This window comes from Drosophila bipectinata, chromosome XR, assembly GCF_030179905.1.
Source record: "Drosophila bipectinata strain 14024-0381.07 chromosome XR, DbipHiC1v2, whole genome shotgun sequence".
In the NCBI taxonomy this organism is placed as follows: Eukaryota; Metazoa; Arthropoda; class Insecta; order Diptera; family Drosophilidae; genus Drosophila; species Drosophila bipectinata.
Window position 1 is genome coordinate 20,806,040 of NC_091735.1, and position 20,041 is coordinate 20,826,080.

The following is a 20,041-nucleotide window of genomic DNA, read 5'->3' on the forward strand; positions in this document are numbered from 1 at the left end:
TTGGCTTAAATGCAATTTGATGTTCAAGTCAATCTTGATTGCAAATCAAGCTTCGTTTTTAGCTGGAAAAGTTTTTGTGATAAGATTTGTTGGGTTGTGGGGTGTATTTTATAAAGAGTATGAATTGATTGATGGCTTAAATAATAGATTAGTATTAATTAAAACGATATTAAAACGAATTAATATAATAATAATAATATTGTAGCAAAATAAAAAAATAGAAAAAAGTTTGGGTCTTTGACTTTATGATATATATAGCTTGTTATAAGATAGGTGGAACATTTTTTGCAACAAAAATAATCAGTTTTTATAACCAATAAGAAAAAAATGAAAAAAGGAGAATAAAGAAAATATTGAGTAGGCTAAATGGAGCAGGAGAGTAAGGATAGAATGTATACAATACCCGGTACTCCTTTGGACTCTGTCCCAATAAATGTAAGGATATATGAATTAAATAGCTAGAGAAAACTTTAATGATATTGAGGATATATTTTGTAAGAAAAATAAACAAAAAAGGATAAAAATACGTATTATAAACTATATAATACCTGGATCTCTTTTCAAGTCCTTTAAGCTTCGTTTCCTAATAAATTTAAGGGTTTCTAAGTCCCATATTTAAGCTAAACAATTGTTGGTAATAAGATGTGTAGGATATGTTTTGATATAAAAATAAATAAACTTGTATAATTATTAAAAAACAATATTAAATTAGGCATGAAATTATATGATACCCGGTACTCCTCTTGTCAAGTTTCGTCTATGTCAAGTTTTCGTCTAAAAAATATAAGAATATATTGATACCTTTTAGTTGAATTTTAGCTAAACAAATTATAAACTAAAAAATGGTTGCTCTTCTTTAAAATTAAAAAAAAAGGCCTAAAAAATAGTTTGATTGATATTTAAAACATTTAAAATATTTTAGTTGTTTTATGCTAAAGTTTCTGTATCTAAAAATTTCTCATTGAATTTGAATAATTTTTACAAAGACTTTAATAGATGTTTAAGCAATCACGATTTGTAACTGACATTTATGCCTCCATCTGTACGACTGTACTCTCCCTGGTCTACACTCCTCTTGCCAATCTGTCGATTAATGATCATTACAAATTACACTTGCCATTCGCTTGACTGTTCGCTTGGCTGTTCTTTGGCTTTCCTGGCAACATAATTACCATGATTTCTAACCGACTTTTAATTGAATTAAATACGAACAAGCGAACGCTGCATAATAATAAATTGCCGTCGATTGACGATCGTTAGCAGGCCAAAAGCGAAAGTTGCGTTCGCCAAATTGGCCAAGATCGCATCAGTTGGCAGTTACTTTTCTACGTCTCTCTCTCTCTCTATCTCTTTTTCAGGCTATATGTATATCTGTCTCTTTTGTACGCCGGTAGTCCTGTCCTGTGTTTGCCTGTAAATTAAGATCGTGGCGATTAGCGCTGACAGATCGGCGGCAGGTCGGGGGAATCCGGACGATTCGAGAGATTCGGTCGATCCGGTAGAAGATATACTCTCGTATATCGTTCGATACTGCTGCATCTCCGGGGCTCTATCGGGAGAGCTTTCTACATTTTTAATGAGCATTTCAGCTCCGCCATCGATCGTGACTACCTTCCTTCCTCCCTCTCTTTCTATGGGGCATCGGGCTGTCTCTTTTTCCGATGGCCCCTCATACCTGTCTGGATTTTAGATTTCCGTTGTGGGTGGTTTTCGATCGTCAATGCTTTGGTGATGGAAATCGTCACTGGTTTGGTTTGGCTGGAGTAAAATTACACAACTTATATCTTTTTTACATCGTTTTTTAAAGAATTTTTCTTTATATTTGTGGATATTTGATATTTAAATTATGTATAAATAGTTTATAATATCTAAAATAAAGAATCAATATTTCTTTTCTGTTCCCGATCTTAGCGAACGATCTTAAAAAGAGGTCTTTTGAAAAGAAGTACTATGGCTATAGCCAAAAATAAATTAATTTATTGATATTTCATATTAAATTCAAGAAGGGTGTTAATTGTACATTAAATTCTTAATTGTCCTCTTTTTTATTTCATTACATAGACATTTTTTATTAATATTACAAGTTCTCAAAATTAGCTTCACCTCTAAGGACCTTTAAATACCTTAAAGATAAACCTTAAAAAGAAGCTTAAATGAAGTCTTAATCTACTTAGTTGCAATTACTACTAAATGGTAATGAAAAAAATACTTTTACTATAAAAATGTATATATTTTGCTATACAATGTCCTACTTCGAAAATTGTACCTTATTTTAAAAAGGTACATACATGTATTATATATTTCTAAATTTTATTTATTGATTATTTTTATGAAAAAAATACAAAAATCTTACCAACTCTAACCGAAAAAAATCACTTTTGAGTTTCAACCAAAAGATGTGTTTTATTGGCCAAAGGGTATTACCAGTTTCCTTATTGGCATCTTGTTGTTGTTTGTTGTTCGAGTTGTTGGCTTTGTGCGGGTGCGGATACCTTGGCCAGGTCGCGTTGTTTTGTATCTTTTTTTTTGCCTTTTTCTTGGCCTTTTTTTTTGTTACCAATCGTTGTTGTGGCTGTTGTTGTTGTTGTTTGTAGTACCAACATCTCTTTGGTCTCCTTTGGGCCCGTCTCCGAATATCTGAATCTGAAAAACTGTGAGTGTATGTTGTTAATTTGCGTTTTGTTGCGTTTGTCGTTGTTTTGTTTTCTTGTTGTTGTTGTTGTTGATGCAGCAGCCTTTTCTGCTGTTGTAGTTGTTGTCCTTGTTTTTTGTTGTTGTTGTTTTGTTGGCTGGCAAATTGTTACACGCGTTGCCTGCTTTGATGTCTTTATGGGTTTTGAATTTAGTGTTGGCCTGCCCCGCACAATCGTGACTGCAATTCGTCGAGGGGGCCACAAAGGGGGCAGCAGGGGTAGAGGGTATACAGAGGGTTACCAACTGGGAGAGTTCACTGTACACTGTAAAAGAAAAAAATAAAAATAAATACTTATACATATCTTCCAAACCAAAGAGTTTAGAAAGAAAAGCTTGAAGATTTGAAAGTCTTTTTATGAAAAAATGGCCTAAAAATATAAATCTTTAGGGTTTTATAATTTTTAAAAATTTTAATAAATATAAAAACATAACAAGAAAGGAAAGCTAACTTCGGGCGGAGCCGAAGTTTATATACCCTTGCAGTTAAAACCGGATATATTTCGCAAACATCGGATATAGTTGGCCGATCCTTATGATTACATCATAATAAAACTAATTAACTAAAATAAAAAATCTAACAAAAGTCCCAAACTTCTATCTTCAAAAATACGATAGTTGGTATTTCTACCAAAAACCATTTCCGATCGTTCAGTTATATGGTAGCTATAAGATATAGTCGGCCGTTCGTTGTAAAATTTGGTAGGTCGGATGATCTGACCAAAAATATAATCAGTACTAAGTTCCAGCTTTCTATCTTCAAAAACACGAAAGTTGGGTCATTTCCGATCGTTCAGTTATATGGCAGCTATAGGATATAGTCGGCCGATCCTTACGAAATTTGGCATGTCGAATAATTTTGCCAAAAATAGCGCTCATGTAAAATTTGATCTCTCTAACTCTAAAAACACCAAAGTTATACCATTTCCGATCAATCAGTTATATGGCAGCTATAGAATATAGTCGGCCGATCCCGGTCGTTCCGACTTATATACTGCGTGCAATGGAAAGAAGGGTGTGTGCAAAGTTTCAAGTCGATAGCTTTAAAACTGAGAGACTAGTTTGCGTAGAAACTGACAGACGGACAGACAGACGGACAGACAGACGGACAGACGGACAGACGGACAGACGGACATGCTCATATCAACTCAGGAAGTGATCCTGATCAAGAATATATATACTTTATAGGGTCGGAGGTGTCTCCTTCACTGCGTTGCACACTTTTGACCAAAATTATAATACCCTCTGCAAGGGTATAAAAACCAAACTAAAAACTAAGCATATTCTCATGAAAACTAAGATAAACTCTCTTAAAATCTCAAAAAAAACCTCCAATAACTCCCCTATTTTTTTCACTGTCTCAAGACCCATCTAGCTAGATGTCCTCTCCCCCCGCCACCCCCTCTGCAGAAGACATAATCAAATGTGGACAAAATTATTGAGCAATTTAGTTTTACTTTATGGAGCAATTGCTTCGAGGTTGGGAGAAGTTGCAACTATACAGGAGGGATCTGGGATCTCTTCTGGGATCTGCGAATTTTCTTCCTTTTTTTTTGTATTTTGCCTTTGGTGTTGATGCCCCAAAAAGTCTGCAGCATCATCATAATGATGGTCATCATTACTATGATAGTCATAGTCATAGTGATAGTCGACGGGAGGAGGAGCAAGAGGACGGGCTTTACTTTATGTTTATGCGGTAAATGGCATTAATGGATTTATAGATGCACGTTCCAGCGAGGTGCCTTGAAAACCCAAAACCCAAGGCTTCTTTTAACATTTTTTCTTTTTTTTTTTATGATTTTGTAGCACTCTTGTGAGTTGAGCTTGTTTGCGCTTAGTTTTGATTAGGATTTATGGCAGCAAGCCTGTGGGTGGATGAGGCTGAGGCTGTGGCTGGAGGACTCGCATTCATAGAAGATTTTCCACTAAAATGGTCACTAAAAACGGCATCAATCAAGAGAAGCTTTTATTTCATTTAAAATATTAAGAACTTTGCCAATAAAATCTCTTATTTTTCCATCAATCACTCAATCATCCAGCTAAGCAAACCATAGTTAGTGCCCATCAATCCGTCAATCAAGGCTATTTTCAAAACATAATTAAATTCCCAAAGAAATCCTCTTTCGGAAAGTGATTACTCCCCTGGGGTCAATGAAGCTCATTAGCAAAGTTCAATCATCGTGAGTCCTCCAATCAAAATGAATGCATCCATTTATGTCAATCAGGGCTGACCTTTCCAAAGGCCAGCCTGCAAAAAAAAGAAGAAACCAACGATTGACGGTCACCCACACGAGCTATTTGATTGATAGTTGCATTGAGATGGCCAATCCCCCGAAGAGACCATGACAAAGTAGTTTGTCCATTTTTTTTCTTTCATATTTTTTTTTTCTCAAGGAAAGGTTCCTTTCCAGGCCGAGCCCCGTTTTTTCGATGTTTTTTTCTGGCATTTTTTGTATAACCTTTTTGAAAGGGTATTGCAAATTATAGAATAGGGTTTGGAGACTAGAAAGGTGGATTCAGGGAATTGGGAGGTTTTAACTCAAAAGATTTATAAAGAAATAGAGATATTTATACTTGGTACTTGTAAGAATAAATATTGAAGATATTCTAAGGAAAAAGTTCTATTAAATAATATATAATATATCGTTTTAAATATTTTTCATAAAAAGAATAAATTTTTATACCCGGTACTGGAGAGAATAAATATTCAAGTCCTTTGGGGGAAAGTCCTATTAAATCGTATATAATAATCTAATGTTAAAAATTCAAGATGATAAGCCATGCAGATTAGCTTTAGGAAATATATATTCATACCCGGTACTTGTAGGAATAAATATTAAAGACTATATTAGAATTTATATTCAAGGAAAAAGTTTTATAAAATAATTTATTTCAAACTCCCCATAAAATTCAATAAATTTCTCATATTTTCCTTAAGCTATTCTTACCCGGTACTTGAATCTACATCTTTTAATCTTTATATTTAAATATTGACTACAGATATATTCAAAATAAAAAGAACCCCATCAGAGCATTAAAAAGTTCATATTTTAAAAGGTAGATTTTATTCTTATTTTTTTTAAACTTTTTTTTCTTGGATGATTTTGCCCTTTGGCCAAAAACTGTCGCAACTCATCAATTTTCATTCACCGGCCGCGGCCCCGTGGAGAAGACGCGTCTTGGCAACTATTATTCACGCCTAGGCTTCGGCTCTTTCTTCTGCAAATCTTCTGCAGCTCTCCCATGTCTTCGTTGGACTAGCTCTTCTTCTTGTGTCCCCCCACACCCTCAAGACCCCCTTTTGGCCAATTTGACGTTAAGCCAGAGCAATGAATGCTTTTAGCTGAAAACTGAGTAATTGAGTGACAATTAAGTTATTTCTAGACGAACAAGCTGCGATCTTCGACGGTCGGTCCTTGGCCGGTTTTTGGTCTCTGGTCTGGTCAGTCCTCTTGGCTTTTTTCCTCCTCACTGAATTTTTTTTTTGACTTGCTCGTTTTTTGTATACATTTTCTTTTTATGAAATATTGCCAAGTTCATATCTCAATTATGAGCGCCAAGGATACAGTGGGTTGAAAAGTGTTTTAAAGGAGAATTTCGTTTAAGGGCTTAGAAGTTTTTCTTGAAATGAGTTTTGGGTATCTAATTATATTTAGAAATATAAAATATATTATATTTTATACCGTTTTAGATCAAATATTTTTTGCAACATATATTTAGATTGTTTAATGTTAACCTAACTTTTTTTAATAAATATTACTGTCCTATGATTCAAATTTATTGACAAATTTGTCCGAAAAGCTATCACTTATTCCAAATATTAAAAAAGTATGTATATTTTTACAATGAATTGAAAAGTTTTCATAATGGAAAATACTTCGTATATTAAAAATTATATTGAGTTAGCAAATTAAAAATTTTTTTAATTTAAGTCAAAATTTTCTAAAATAATTTATTGACTTTCTCGTTGTTCTCCTTCCACTGTCCTGCAGTTTGTAGAGCTGCCGCGGCTGCTGTTGCACTTTCTGCTGCATGCCCCTTTTTCAGCGGCTCTCTGAGTGAGATTAATCGCAGCTTTGACAGGAACTGCATTTGCTGCTGCATTTCGGTTCTACGCTCTTGTGGGATGGATGGTTTGGGGCATCTGGGCGGGGGGCGGATTGTTGGCTTGGGGCAGGGGCGTGCCAAAGGAGGGGCCGGCTAGGCTTATGGGCGTGGCTGGCTGCCTTTGACATTATCACCAAAAGAAGCCGCCCGTCCTCAAAGGCGTCGTCAATCAGTCGGTGGGTCTTCCTCTCGTCATTATTTCTTTTTTTTTTCTCGTCCACTATTTCGATTTTTTTTCCTTTTTTTTTTTTGGGAGATTTGTTTGAGATTTTTGTTGGTGAACTTTAACACCGCTTATGTCAAATTATGTCTTCATTTTGGACCAGTTGGTGGGCGTGGCGCCCGCCAGTCTGCCCCATGCCGCTGTGCTCCGAATGCTCTGCCATTCTCTTCCGCTGATTTATGGCCAAAAGTGCATTTGGCGGCGGCTTGTTTTTGTTTACGTTTACCGCTGACAAAACGCTGCAATTTTTTTGCACTTCACTCTCTTGAAATATTACGCATACGCAGCGTGTGTGGGTGTGGGTTAGGGTGAGGGTGAGGAGATTACAGCGGGGCTCAAATGATGGGAATGAGGGTGGCGGCGGCGGGGGCAGTATTATGACAAATTGCACAAGAGCCGAGCGCGAACTTGAGAAAACAAATGCGATAGGAAAACATGCAAAAAGCACAAAAGGCGCAAAAGGCAAAAAAAAAAAATAGAATAAGTGTGTACACACTGGGAAACAGACGCCAAGCCAAGCGATATGAAAGCGTTCGCCGACAACAACAACTAGGAAGAGAAGGGTGGGGATAACAAGGAGTAACGGGGGGGATTACATCAAAGGACTAGCAGTTTAAAATTATTACATTTTTCAATAAACTATTAGTCTTTTTTTTTGCCAATTCTTTGTGGGGTAACCCCTGCAACCCTCTTTGTTCTTTTGCCTTTCCCTGCGACCTACGACACTGTGCTGATAACGGGGGGCCTGCGAAGGGCGAAACGAAACGTGTGCGTACATGCATTTGACGCTGCCAACGCGTCGCCTTTACTTTGTTGTTGTTTTTGTTGCGATTGTCGCATTACATAAGTCGCATATCGTTTCCGCCATAGCGCCCACACACACCAGCACAGTGGAATCAATTATAGACCCACTGTGACAGAACAAAACAAAATAAAATAAAAATTTAAAAAAATATTTATTTTTTAAACATGTTGTATTTTATTAATTTATATAAATAGGTTTTTAGAAAAATTCTATTCAAATATTAAACAAGATCTGTTATATTTTTCTCCCCACTGTATCCCCTCCTTGCAAGCCCCCTTGCATCCAACCCATCGTACACCCAAGGAAGAAGCAGAGACAGCGTCGTGTGCACTCTCCATTCGTGTTCTCGTTTTCGTTCGCACTCTGGCATTTTTTTTTTTTTCGTTTTTCTTCTCCGCACTTTTCACGCTCTCTCCCCCTCTCGCTCGGTGGGGCAAAGCGATCGCATTGCGCATTGCGTTGCGCATCAGAACAACGCTCGACCTTGACAGTGAAAATTCAATGGCTGCGATGGGGCTCTGCTGCTGCTGCCTCGGCCACTGCCACTGCCGCAGTTGACGTTGGCGTTGGCGGCGACGCGTTTGCAATTGACGAGCGCAAATTGTTACATTCACACATACAGTTATACAAACATATGTATGCACATCGAAGAAAATATATATTCGAATATAGAGTACAGTAAATATTATGTGTATTTGTTGCATGGATTTTATAAAAAATATTAAAGATGTCAAGGATTTTATGAAAATTTTAATAAATTGGTTAATATAGAATTTAATGCATAGGGCTTCGGGCTCTTTTTGATTATATTTCTGTGAGTATCGATTTTTTCTGATGTTTTTCAAAGATCCATCGTATGATTTTAATATTTAATATTTTAATATTTTTCATGATGATATCTTGTAAGAATCGATGTTTTTCAAGAAAAGATCGTTAAATAGATCGATGATGTTAGAAGAACTTGACTTGAACTGAATTTGGATAATCCCTTCCCCAAAAGAAACCTCATTAGTCACCAAGTTACCTAAAGTTTCACCCAACATTATAAAATATTTCAATACTTTTAGGTTTTAGTAAGAGATCATTTTCTATTAGTTTCTATTAAAATCGATCTTAGCGAGTCCCTACTATGGTACATTATGGGAAAGTCTATACATTTGGTTTTTCCTGCACTAGTTTTTCCAATTTGTACAATTCGAACATTTTGCGTATGTTTCTGTCCGAATGACTGACTGTTTGTTATTTTTATTTCTTTTTTTTCCCTTTATTTTTTTTTTTAATTTAATTTTTTTGTTGTTTGGGTCTTTTGTTATTGTTTTAAGTGCATTCGCCGCGTGACCTTGAACATTGAAAATTGTTTTTTTTTTTTTCTCGCAATTGGCAGCGTGCGCACATAAAATAAACAAATAGACCATTGTATGTACATACATGTGTATATGTACATATATGTATATGAGTATGTATGTAAATATATATTTATCTTTGCATCTCTGTACTCCGATCTACACAGACATCGATACATCGATATGTAGCATGACGTTGAGATATCTCTTTTCTATTTCTCGATCAAGGAAAAGTCAATTAAGACAGATCGTATTTAAAAAGAGTAGTTTAAGATAATATTCAGAAAAATGTGAATATTTTATTGAAATGTTTCTGGAATGTGTAGTTTAAATGTAATATTTCTGATGTTTTCGAAATGTCCTATTTTATCTAAAAGTTCCTTATCTTTCCCCATAAAAAATATCGAATTTCGCTCAAAGGAATATTTTCATCAACAACTACCGTTATTTACTCATGATCCTCCATTTTTTTGGTCGCCTACCATCTTGCTCTCATCTTCTTTGTTTCCCTTTTCCCCAAAAACTAACGTTATTTACTGATCTCCCGCCATCTTACTCGTCGCCTTCCATTTTTCTTTCAACGTCTACCTTCGTTTCCCTTTCAACCAAAACCTAACGTTATTTCTTCCTCCTTCCTTCCTCTTCGTAACTCATCATCCGCCATCTTATTCTTCTGCTACCATTTTGCTCTCATCCACTTCCTGCGTTTCCCTTTTCCGTGTAATCTGTCTCTTTCCTTACCTTGTGATTTTGTTTTTGGCCCAAAATTTATTTTTGTTCTTTTTGCGCAATTCGGCGAAAAATAGCGTCTTAGAGGCACACAAAAAAAGATGAAAAACTGTGTGCTTGGCAATGAAAACTGTGGCCATTGGCTCTTAGCAACATTTAGTACGTGCGAGTTCGAATTCGTTTGTTGCTGATTTCGCGAAGAAAATTTCAACAATTTGTGCACTTTCTTTTGTTTGCCAGCAAACAGTTTGAAAGTGCCAGGGGGAGGGCGGGGGGTATGGCTAATCTAGGGGAGAGCTAAGCGAGCAAGAGAGAAGGGGGAGGGCGCTGGCAGCAGCTGCCTTGGGTTAAGTTTTCAAGGGCACGCGCATGCACAGAAAGAAATTAGAATATGAAAGTGATTACTAGAAAAGGGAAATACTATTAATTATAGATATGTATCATATATTGTAATAATAAAAATTTAATTAATATATAAAAATAATAACCTAAAAAAAAACCATATTTCAAGAATGTAAGAGGAAGAACACGCGCTCTCCGCACATCTAACGCGATCAGTTACAGTTACACTTTGCCAGTCGCTCACCTACACTCACACTTACAGTGAAAGAAATAACCTAAAGGGGGGGAAAAAAAAAAATAGAACTTAGTTAAATACAAATTCACGCTCCATCTCCCTCTCCCTCTTGCTCTCTTTCGCACGCGTGTGGCCTTGCACTTACGCCGTTGCGTTCCGCCGATGCGGTCGACGCCGACGCCAACGCCACCGCCACCGCCAACGCCATCGACATTCGACATCGCCATCGCCAAGCTCTGCACTTCCGCACACACGACAAACGACGAACGCTTTGTAGCTGACGAAGCGTGGCAGCAAAGTGCCACCTCTCTCCGCGCTCGTTCTCTCGCTAGTTCGCCAGCTGGCTGTCTCTCTACCAATATCACGTCATCCCTCTCTTACCTTTCGCCAGCTCGCTCGTTCCTTCATCTCAGTAGACTGCGAATGCAAGTGAAAAGTGAAATGCTTGCAAAAAGAATGTTAGAATCGTGGCTGGCGGAAAATGGCTAAAAAAAAAGCTAGATTAGATCATTAGAAGATCATACAAATAAATGAAAAAAGTTTTTAAAATAAAAAGTTTTTAAAATAAAATTAAGTTTACAAATAATGAATTCTTTTGAGATTAAGAAATAATTTTTAGAACTAGTACTAGTACTAGCTTTTGAAAAATTAAAATTTTAAAGGGTTTTGAGGGAATTTCAAAAACTATTGCATATTTTTTAGGGCAGGGGAACTTCAGATCATAGAATCATAAATACTACCTAAACATTTAATTTTCTTAGCTTATTTCCTTGTTACCCAAAAAGAAACCCGCCATATGACCCACCCCCCGCCACAGCTTCAGTGATTTTTTGTGCATCTCTGGCGAGAACTAGCCAGCTGCAGCTGCGTTTGCCGTTTGCGGTACGCCGTTTGTCGTCGCCGCTGCCCATCGCCAATTTTATTTTATTTAGTTTGTCGGTGCAGTGCCGAGGGAGTGGACGTGAGTGTGTGCGATTTTTTTGTGTCTTTCTGCTCTATCCGTTACTCGTTTCCATTTCGCCTGCTGCTGCGGTTTCAGTTGCCATTTTACAACAGCCGCCGATAGTTAGTTTTGTGTGCGTCGTCGCGTGTTTCTTCACAGCAACTGAAATTGCAACTGCAACTGCAACTGCCACTGCTGCCACAGCAGAGCATTAGAAGCAGCAGAGGCAGCAACATCAGCCAGTGACATAGAAAAGCGTGGAGCCTTTTTTTCTGTTTTTTTTTTTTTTGTTCGCTTCCTTCCTGGGCGTGCGCGCGCGTGTTTGAACGGCCCAGCTTTAGTCGCAATCGCGATCTTCTCAAGGCTGCACGCGTTTTCTGCCGACGCCGCTGCCTGCTGCCTGGTGCCTTCGCTGCTGCGCTGTCGCGTCGTCATCGCGTTGCGTCGTCTGCGTCGAGTCTACGTGTTCAAAGGCAGAAATTCCTTTGCAGTTCGTGCCGTTTGCCTTCATAATTCCCTCCTAATTATAATTATTTTTTTTGTGTAATATATTAAAAAAAAAAAAAAAAGTATAACTATAACCATTATTTTTTTTTCGGTGATTTGTGCGGAAAAGAAAATGAACGCCATGTTGGAAATGAATGCATAACGCATACTGCAGGTTCAAGGAAGTTTGAAAGGGCCATCCAAATGCATCAAAAATTGTCTGTCCGCCCGCTACCCAACATCGAATCTTCCCCCCCCCCCGCCGAATAAAAAGGAAAAGTGAAAAATAATTAATAGAAAAATAATAGAAATAATCAACGAGAGAGAGAAAGAGAGAGAGAGACGGATTTTCGGCTGTGTCGGTGTCTCAGTTTATCTCTTTATCTCTTTCGTTTGTTTTCTTTCGGTCTCCTCTTGCCGCTGCCTGCTGCATAAGCAATCAGGGTGAGTCCCCACGCCCCCAATCCCCCAATCTAAGCCAATCTTCTCATCGCAACCTGATCTGTCCCAAAATCGGATGGAATATTTTCAACATCAGCAGTGGCCCACATGACGTATACTTGATATTCTTGGTGTATGTGCGTGTATCAAGTATACGCAGGGTGGGCATATTCTTCCTGGGGGTTTATAACGGGTTATTATCGAAGGGGTTTTTTTCTGTTTTCTTTTTTTTTTGTTTTTATAAATAGAATATCATATATTTAATACAAAAATATAATAGTTAGGCAGTACTTGTTGCTAACTAAGCTATGTTGGTAGTTAAGTATTTAGGGTAATATTAGTGCTATTATCCAGCTTTAGAAAGGCTTTTTATTTTAGACAGATAATTTTGTGATTTTTTTAAATTATAGTAGCTCTATAGTAGTATACATTGATGTAGATCTTAGTAAAATATATTCTCATGTTATCAAGTATACGCAGTGTGTGCCTACGAGGGTAGAGGAATATGGAGGTATGATATAGTATTTGTAGAAAATTTGTAGAATATAGGAGAAAGACGAAGCATACATAGACGAAGCATATAGGATATTATATATGATTAGATAAAGGTACTTTTTTTATTTTAAAAATCTAGTTTTTTATGTTTAGCTTAAAATACTAAATTTTCAATAATATATGTAGGTTTTATAGACTTAAGTAACTAAATATGTACATATGTATCTTATTTAAGCTATTTATTTTATTATAAACCTATAATTTTGAATGCCAAACTGTGGCTTTCTATATATTTCTACCATATTTTATAAATTAAAAGTCAATTTTTAAACATTTTAACTTTCATTTTTTTATAAAAATTATTAAAAATGGTTATTAACTTGAATTCCTTCCTTTAATATATATGTAGGTAGACTATACTTCACAGGATCATTTGTGTAGTCAGTCTTCTCATACTTTCACATTAGATAATATATGTAGATTCTGATGAGAACATTAGTTTAGATTGTATTCCTTGAATCCTATAATTTAAAATTAAAATAGATACTTAGGTTCTTTATCTTAAAGCATACCCATTTCTTATTCTTATTTGTTTTATTTTTATTTCCACACTATAGTTTAATACCTATTCTTTTTAATATTAAACATATTTTTTGAATAGGTTCCTAAAAGCTTATTATTTTTGATTCCTGGCATTTGTTCTATTTCTTACTTCTTATTCCCTATTCTATTTAAAAACCTACATAATCACACATCTTAAAGCCCTCGAATATATTTCGGAGATATCGCAATCAAAAAAATTCGCAACCACAATTCGGGCGGCAGACTTTCTGTCGTGCCAGTACTACCTTGAACTGTCTCATCGAAGAATATGTAGTATATTCTTGTTCTGCCGTTTTTGCTGTTACTGTAATTATTATTATTGCCGGCTTTGGCTTTATCAGTCATTTGCTGGTGTATTATCAGTCCAAGTACCGTAAAACCGAGCCAAAAAGAAATGCGAACAAAAATTAGAAAAGAAATTGAAAAAATGCCAGAATTTCAATTAGAAACAAAAGCCTCCAAGGCCGGCAGAAGGGCGGGAAGTAAATGTTTGGAACTGCATATATGCAAGTACCCGGTCGGCGATAAACGCTGCTGTTCAGTCGCTGCTTCTGTTGCTGCTTCAGTTGCCGTCACTGCTGGCTTCTCTGCCGGCAGATGCCGAAGTTGGAAGTTTTTTTTTTTTTTTTGCAAGCTGATAAGCGAACTCAAAGTGCGCTCGTGTGGGCGGTATTGGGTGATATTGGGTGCAGTGGGGAGGGGGAGGGCGGAGACGGTCCAAGGGCAGGGCATGCGTGTGTGATAAGCCAGGTGAATGCTATTCCGGCTCTGCTGCGGCCGGCGGTCTCTGCTGCTGTTGCTGCGTTTCTATTGCTTCTTAATTATTTTATTATTCGAGCTTGATTTTTAGGTTTTTTTTTTAAAGAAATAATTAAGAATTCTTTTTTAACTTTATTCTTATTATATTACTATTTTTCCTTTGAAAAAAGTCCCTAAATCAAATTAAAAAACAGTGTGACCCTTTACATAACCACATAATGACATTCAAACTTAACGGCTTTTCAAAGCCTTTTGGAGTGTGACCGTTTTCTTAGACTGAGAGAGAGAGACGCCAAAATCCCTTGTCACTAAATAAAGCCCTGGGTTTTTTATCGCTTTAGGATATTTTTCCTTGACAGGAGTTTTCCTTGTACCGAACGTCTCTGAGTTCAATCAGAAGCAGTTGTGTCGTCGAACACACCACATCTGGCTCCTCATTTATTTCTGTTTTTATTTTTATTTATTTTATTTTCTGTTATTTTTATTAAATACTTTAATGAAATTTAATACAAACCCTTCTGTATACGGAGATTTGGAACTAGATGACGTTATAATCTGATTTTATTTATTATTTTAATTCATTTTTTTTACCAATTCCAATGCCAATGCCTTGAGATATACCTTATACATATTATTAAGGGGTATCAAAGATATGTATTCTCAAAACTGAAATTGTTGAATCTGTTTTTTTTGTATGATTCTGATTTTCTTATTTTTCGTTTTTAATACTATTTATTTTTTTTATTATTATTATTATTTTTTTATTTAAAATTGCATGGTCTTTATTTCCAATTCAGGCTGCAGCAGAACGCAATTATTGTAGTCTGCTTTTAGGGAAGAGTTTCAGATTATAGAAAGCTTAGATAAAGACAGAGTTATAGAGTTTACTAAACATATAGCTACATTTTATATTTTTTTTTAGAAAGATTATTTTATAGCGTTAATAAAGCAAAGCAAACCTTTATAGCGTTGTCTTTATAGGGCTGTTATATAACAATTTTATGGAAAAATAAATATATTAAACTATAGGGGATAATAATAAAGAACTAAAATATAAAAAGCTTGGATATTGGTGTCTCTATGAAGCTGATTTTGTAGGGAAGGCTTTGTATAAGTTTATTTATTTTATTTAAAATATTTGTAGAATTTCTGATTATTTTTATTTTTTATTAAAGTATTTTTATTCATTTTATTTTATTTAAATATTATAGAAATTCTATTCTAATGGGATCTATGTAGAATTAGATCCTTTAATTCCGTAAAGTATTAATTAATATTAAAATAAAAAATACAAATATAAAAATGAAAATATAAAAATACACATAAAAATACTTACCTCTCTGAAACTAGATCAGTGTTTTACTTTATAATTTTTTTTAGAAACCCAGACCTATTTTTCTTAAATTTTTGGTTATTTTTTTTATGTATTATTTTTTTTAATACCAACATAAAAATACAAACCTTTTTGAAACTAGATCAGTGTTTTATTTTATTTTCTAATTTTTTTTTTGTAAACCCAGACCTATTTTTTTTCCATTTTTTTTTTATTTTGTTTATTTTTATTTTTTTTTCTGCTTAATGCAGCGCAACGAATTGCGGCGAGCGGCAAAAAAGCTTTTCATCAGCCCACAGCCGACAAACAACTAGCAACAACAACAACACACCCCTCATAGAAAACAACAACAATGCAACTACAATGCCAGAAACAAACGACAACAGCAACAGGAGCATGAAAAACATTTTCCCACGATTTCGAGAACGGCGACGATGACGTTCGTCACCTAGAGAAACGCCCCAGACCACAGACCAGACCCGAACAGACCCCCCTAGACCCCTCCGACGCCCCCGTCATCTCCCATCATTTGCATCACCTCCACCCGCCCAATTTTCCACGCCCCTGTCTTTGGGGCAATTCTCCTCGAAATTGCTCATCTAAATGCAGACGCCTTTCAATTCTCCCGGTGCCTTCTCTTCTTCTCATCCCAAGCCCTGCTGCTGGCATCTATTCTTCTGTTGGGCATCATTTTCCGTACAATCTCTTTTCATTTTGGGAACTTAAAGGAAAGCCAACGCGGCCGAATCGTATATTGATTCACATTTCCTTTATTTTTTGTTGTTTTTTGTGGGTTATGCAAAATTATGGGAAGGTGGTGGGGGAAAAGGGGATGGGGAAAGAGTTGTAGGGCTGGGAAAAGTGCAAGGGAGTATTTTAGGCTGGGATTTCGATAATTCGATTGAAGAAGTATCAAAATAATCACTAAATTGTCGAATCTCGATTAATTTTGATGTTCGATTTATTGTTCGATATATTTCGATTAAAACGATAAACATAGATTAATCGATTAACAAAGTCTCTAAATCGTTTCCTATTAAAAGGACTGTGTTTATTACCTTACTTTTACCTAACTTAGTAATTACCTCCCTCCGAATTTTGATTAAAACGATACATACGATAAATTTCGATTACAAAAATCTCTAAATAGATGAAGTTATATGAATTTCGATAACAGCGGTTAATTTTGATTATTTTATTAAAACGGTCTTTAAATTATTTATAAATAATTAAGTTTCTAAACAAATAATACTTAGGACTTCAATAAAAGCGATTAATTTCGATATTTCGAATATATGTCTGTCAATTGCTTCCAAGTCAGTCTCTTCTTCATCAAAGTTTGATAAAAGCGATAGATTTCGATTATTTAACTAAAAAAGTCTTTAAAATATCTAAAAAAGGCAGTTCTAAGCAACCAAAGCTAGGAATTTCTATAAAAATAGATTCATTGGTAATCGAATAAATAGTTCTGTTAATCGGCTCTAAATCAGTCTATAAGTTATGGATAAAATTTCGATAAAATCCATTAATATCTAAAAAACAATCTAAATTAAAAAACAATTTAATATTTCATCAAAAATGTCTTCTAATATCGATAAAAACGATTGATTTCGATTAATTTAGTTGGATAAACGATTCCTCTTGGGCACCCCCCCTATTTGTTTCACTGCCGCCCTGCAATTCGCGTTCATTCGTCATTCGCTGAGTAGATGGGTGTGGGAAAGTAGGCGGAGCAACAACAAAAAAAAATTTAAAAAAAAAAGAAAAAAAAAACGACAATCGCGTGTTTGTTTGTTTGCCAGCCACCCCCCACCCACCCCTTGCGCACCGCCTACTCCCCCCTCCGCCCCTACGCCTGGGCCGTGTGTTTTAGTTGTAATTGCATTTGTACCAGCTGGGTCATTGCAAATATTGTCCATGTGTAGGTAAATACAAATACCAGTACAGGCCATTGTTGTGTTAGTTGTTGGTGTTATTATTATTAACTTTGTTGTTGTTGTTGTTGTTGTAGTTGTTGTTGTTGTTGTTGTTACCTTCGCCATGCGACACGCGCTTAAATTGAATTGGATCATATCTGGGTAGCGGCGACCCCCCCTTAGTGCATTCTCCCATGCGCCCATGCGACGGTTGGTGTTGGTAAATTACTGGCCACGCCCCTTCCTTTCCTTTCTCTCTCTCTTTGTTTCTCACCTGCGAGCCTGGTCACACTGTTCGGGCCACAAAAACCAAAAAAACTATTAGCAAAGTGACAGGAAAAATGCATTTTTCTTGGCCCGATTTTGGCCCTGAAATGTCCATTAGTTCATTAGCCACAATTTACCGTTGAGTGGAGAGAATACTCTAGCAAGTGTTGAGGGTTGAGCGGTTAAGCGGGGTATTTCGATCATTTTTTAAAAATTATAAAGAAATATTAATGAGGAAATGGTTTTAAAAACCGTAGAACTGTATGAATATAGGTGGTCCGGTCATTAGTTATTTCAGAATACTTTTCAGAATATTTCCCAAGAGTATCAGCTTTATTTTATTATTTTGAGAGCATTTGTCTATTGTTTTTAATTAAACATATATGTTTTTAGGAGAATACTGTATAAATTTTAAATTTTAAATTTTAGTAGAGTGTATTTCTTGTAATTAAAATGTTTTATAGAAGAAGTTCTAATGGGAAATGTTTTAAAAAAAGATAAAAACCATAGACCTCTAGGAAACCCCAAATTGAGCCCTAAATAGCTTTATAAACTGTATACCACTAAAAAAGACCTTTCAAGATGTTGTTTCGGTACATAGTTATCATTATACATAATTCCCTTATTTTTCAGAATATTTTTTAAAGGATTCATTTTTATACATTTTTATACATATAAATTTTTTTTCATTTTATACATATACATATACATTTTTATACATTCATATATACATATTTTATATATAGAGAATTTTTCTATCAATCTTAACTGAACACATATAATTTTTTAAACAACTGAAAATGAAGAAAAATATATAGACTGTTTAGTATATATGTATAGCAATATCATCCATAGGGGACTGTATATATATACATATATGTATACATCCGCAGGACCTACCATGGATTTAAAATTAAAAAAGCTCTATAGCACTGTTTGGAACTATATAATACCAAAGATCTCCTCGCAAAGTAGTAGTTCGGCAGCTAATAATCGTAATACAATATACCCTAATATTTCAGACTTGAGAACTTTTCTTTCTATATAGAGCTCTAGAGCTATATAGCACTATATAACTCCTCAAAAAACTCTTTTTGAAATGCAGGTTCGGGTATAAGATATCATAATATAATAATGTCTTTTCAGACAATTTCTAAAATATATTTTTCTTAAAATTTCCCATAATTAGAGCATTTGAGTACCAATCCCAACCACAGACTCATTTTTATTAGCAATTCTACAAGGCAATTCCCGCTGCCACAAATCGCAGTTGCACTTCTAGAACTTGTTATTGTTGACTTTGGGGTTTGCTCCAAAGTGCCTGGTCTGGTCTGGTCTGGCCTGGTCTTGCCTGGCTGTTGTACTATTACCATTTGATTTCTGCAGTTCTTGGTGCTCAGCTCGGTTGGTGCTTGGTGCTGTCTTGTCATTATGAATGAGTTTAATCAATTTCAGAGCCAGAGCAGAGCAGAGCAGAGCCAGGGCCAGAGCGGAAAAGCGAGAAGGCCATTGTGTTGGGGCACAGTGTGTGCTGACAGGTCGCAAGTGTTTGCACTTGACTTGCACCTACATATAGCTATAGATATATACGATCTGCAATCCATTCCCATTCCCATTCCCATTCCGATTTCAATTCCAATTCAGAATTGAATTGCCGCTTAATTGCAGACCAACCGACCGACCCGAACCGACACACAGTGGCCATTATCTTGGCCCAAATGATGGCCAAGATCGTGGTGTGGATGCAGAGCCAAGCCATTGTAATAGCTGTCGGCCTTTGTCGGAGATCCCGCTGATTGATTGTCTATTAATAAAAGTTGCCATTTTCCATTTCTTGCCATTTTCCCCTCAAACTCAAATTAATTCTTTCTTCTTTTTTTCTTTGCTTTTCTCATTGCAGGTGAGTTCCATGGATATCCATCCATCCCCCCCTATAATAGTCTATAGCATCTAAGGCATCTGAGAGGAGGTAAGCTTTCCAGAAACATGTGTATATTTGCCACTTCCAATTGTGAAAGAAGTCCCCCCCTTAGTTGGTTAATTAATTCCATTGAGGATCTTTTTGGAGGTATTTTTGGAGAAGACAGCTGCACGGCTCGTGCCAAAAATAAATTTCTGCTTAAAACTGAAACAGAGGGCCAATCCTAAAGTGCAGTTCCCCTTGGTTTGAGCTTCAAAGGATGTTACCTGCTGACTTCTGTTTTTCGGTTTTTATTATTTTCCCTTTTTATGGCTTTAGGGGGGGGGGGGGGGGGGGGGGGGGAATCCGAACCCTTGTCTTGAATTCGTTTCATTGCCTTCGGCAGCTGTTGACCCAAATTTC

General features: G+C 36.0%; 1 protein-coding gene across 6 annotated transcripts in view; it reads left to right on the forward strand.

Annotated features, from left to right (window-relative positions):
- mamo (maternal gene required for meiosis) overlaps positions 1–20,041 on the forward strand; it is a 148,276-nt gene that overhangs the window by 30,865 nt on the left and 97,370 nt on the right. Inside the window, exons 1-2 of one of the 6 annotated variants that reach the window (XM_070283128.1) lie at positions 11,413–11,440; positions 12,035–12,348. The exons of 3 other annotated variants lie outside the window; for them this stretch is intronic. The gene's annotated coding sequence lies outside the window, so the exon portion shown is untranslated. Of the gene's footprint in view, positions 1–11,412; positions 11,441–11,712; positions 11,909–12,034; positions 12,349–20,041 lie in introns of those variants that run through there. 2 more of the 6 variants (XM_070283129.1, XM_043212897.2) reach the window with 2 other exon arrangements.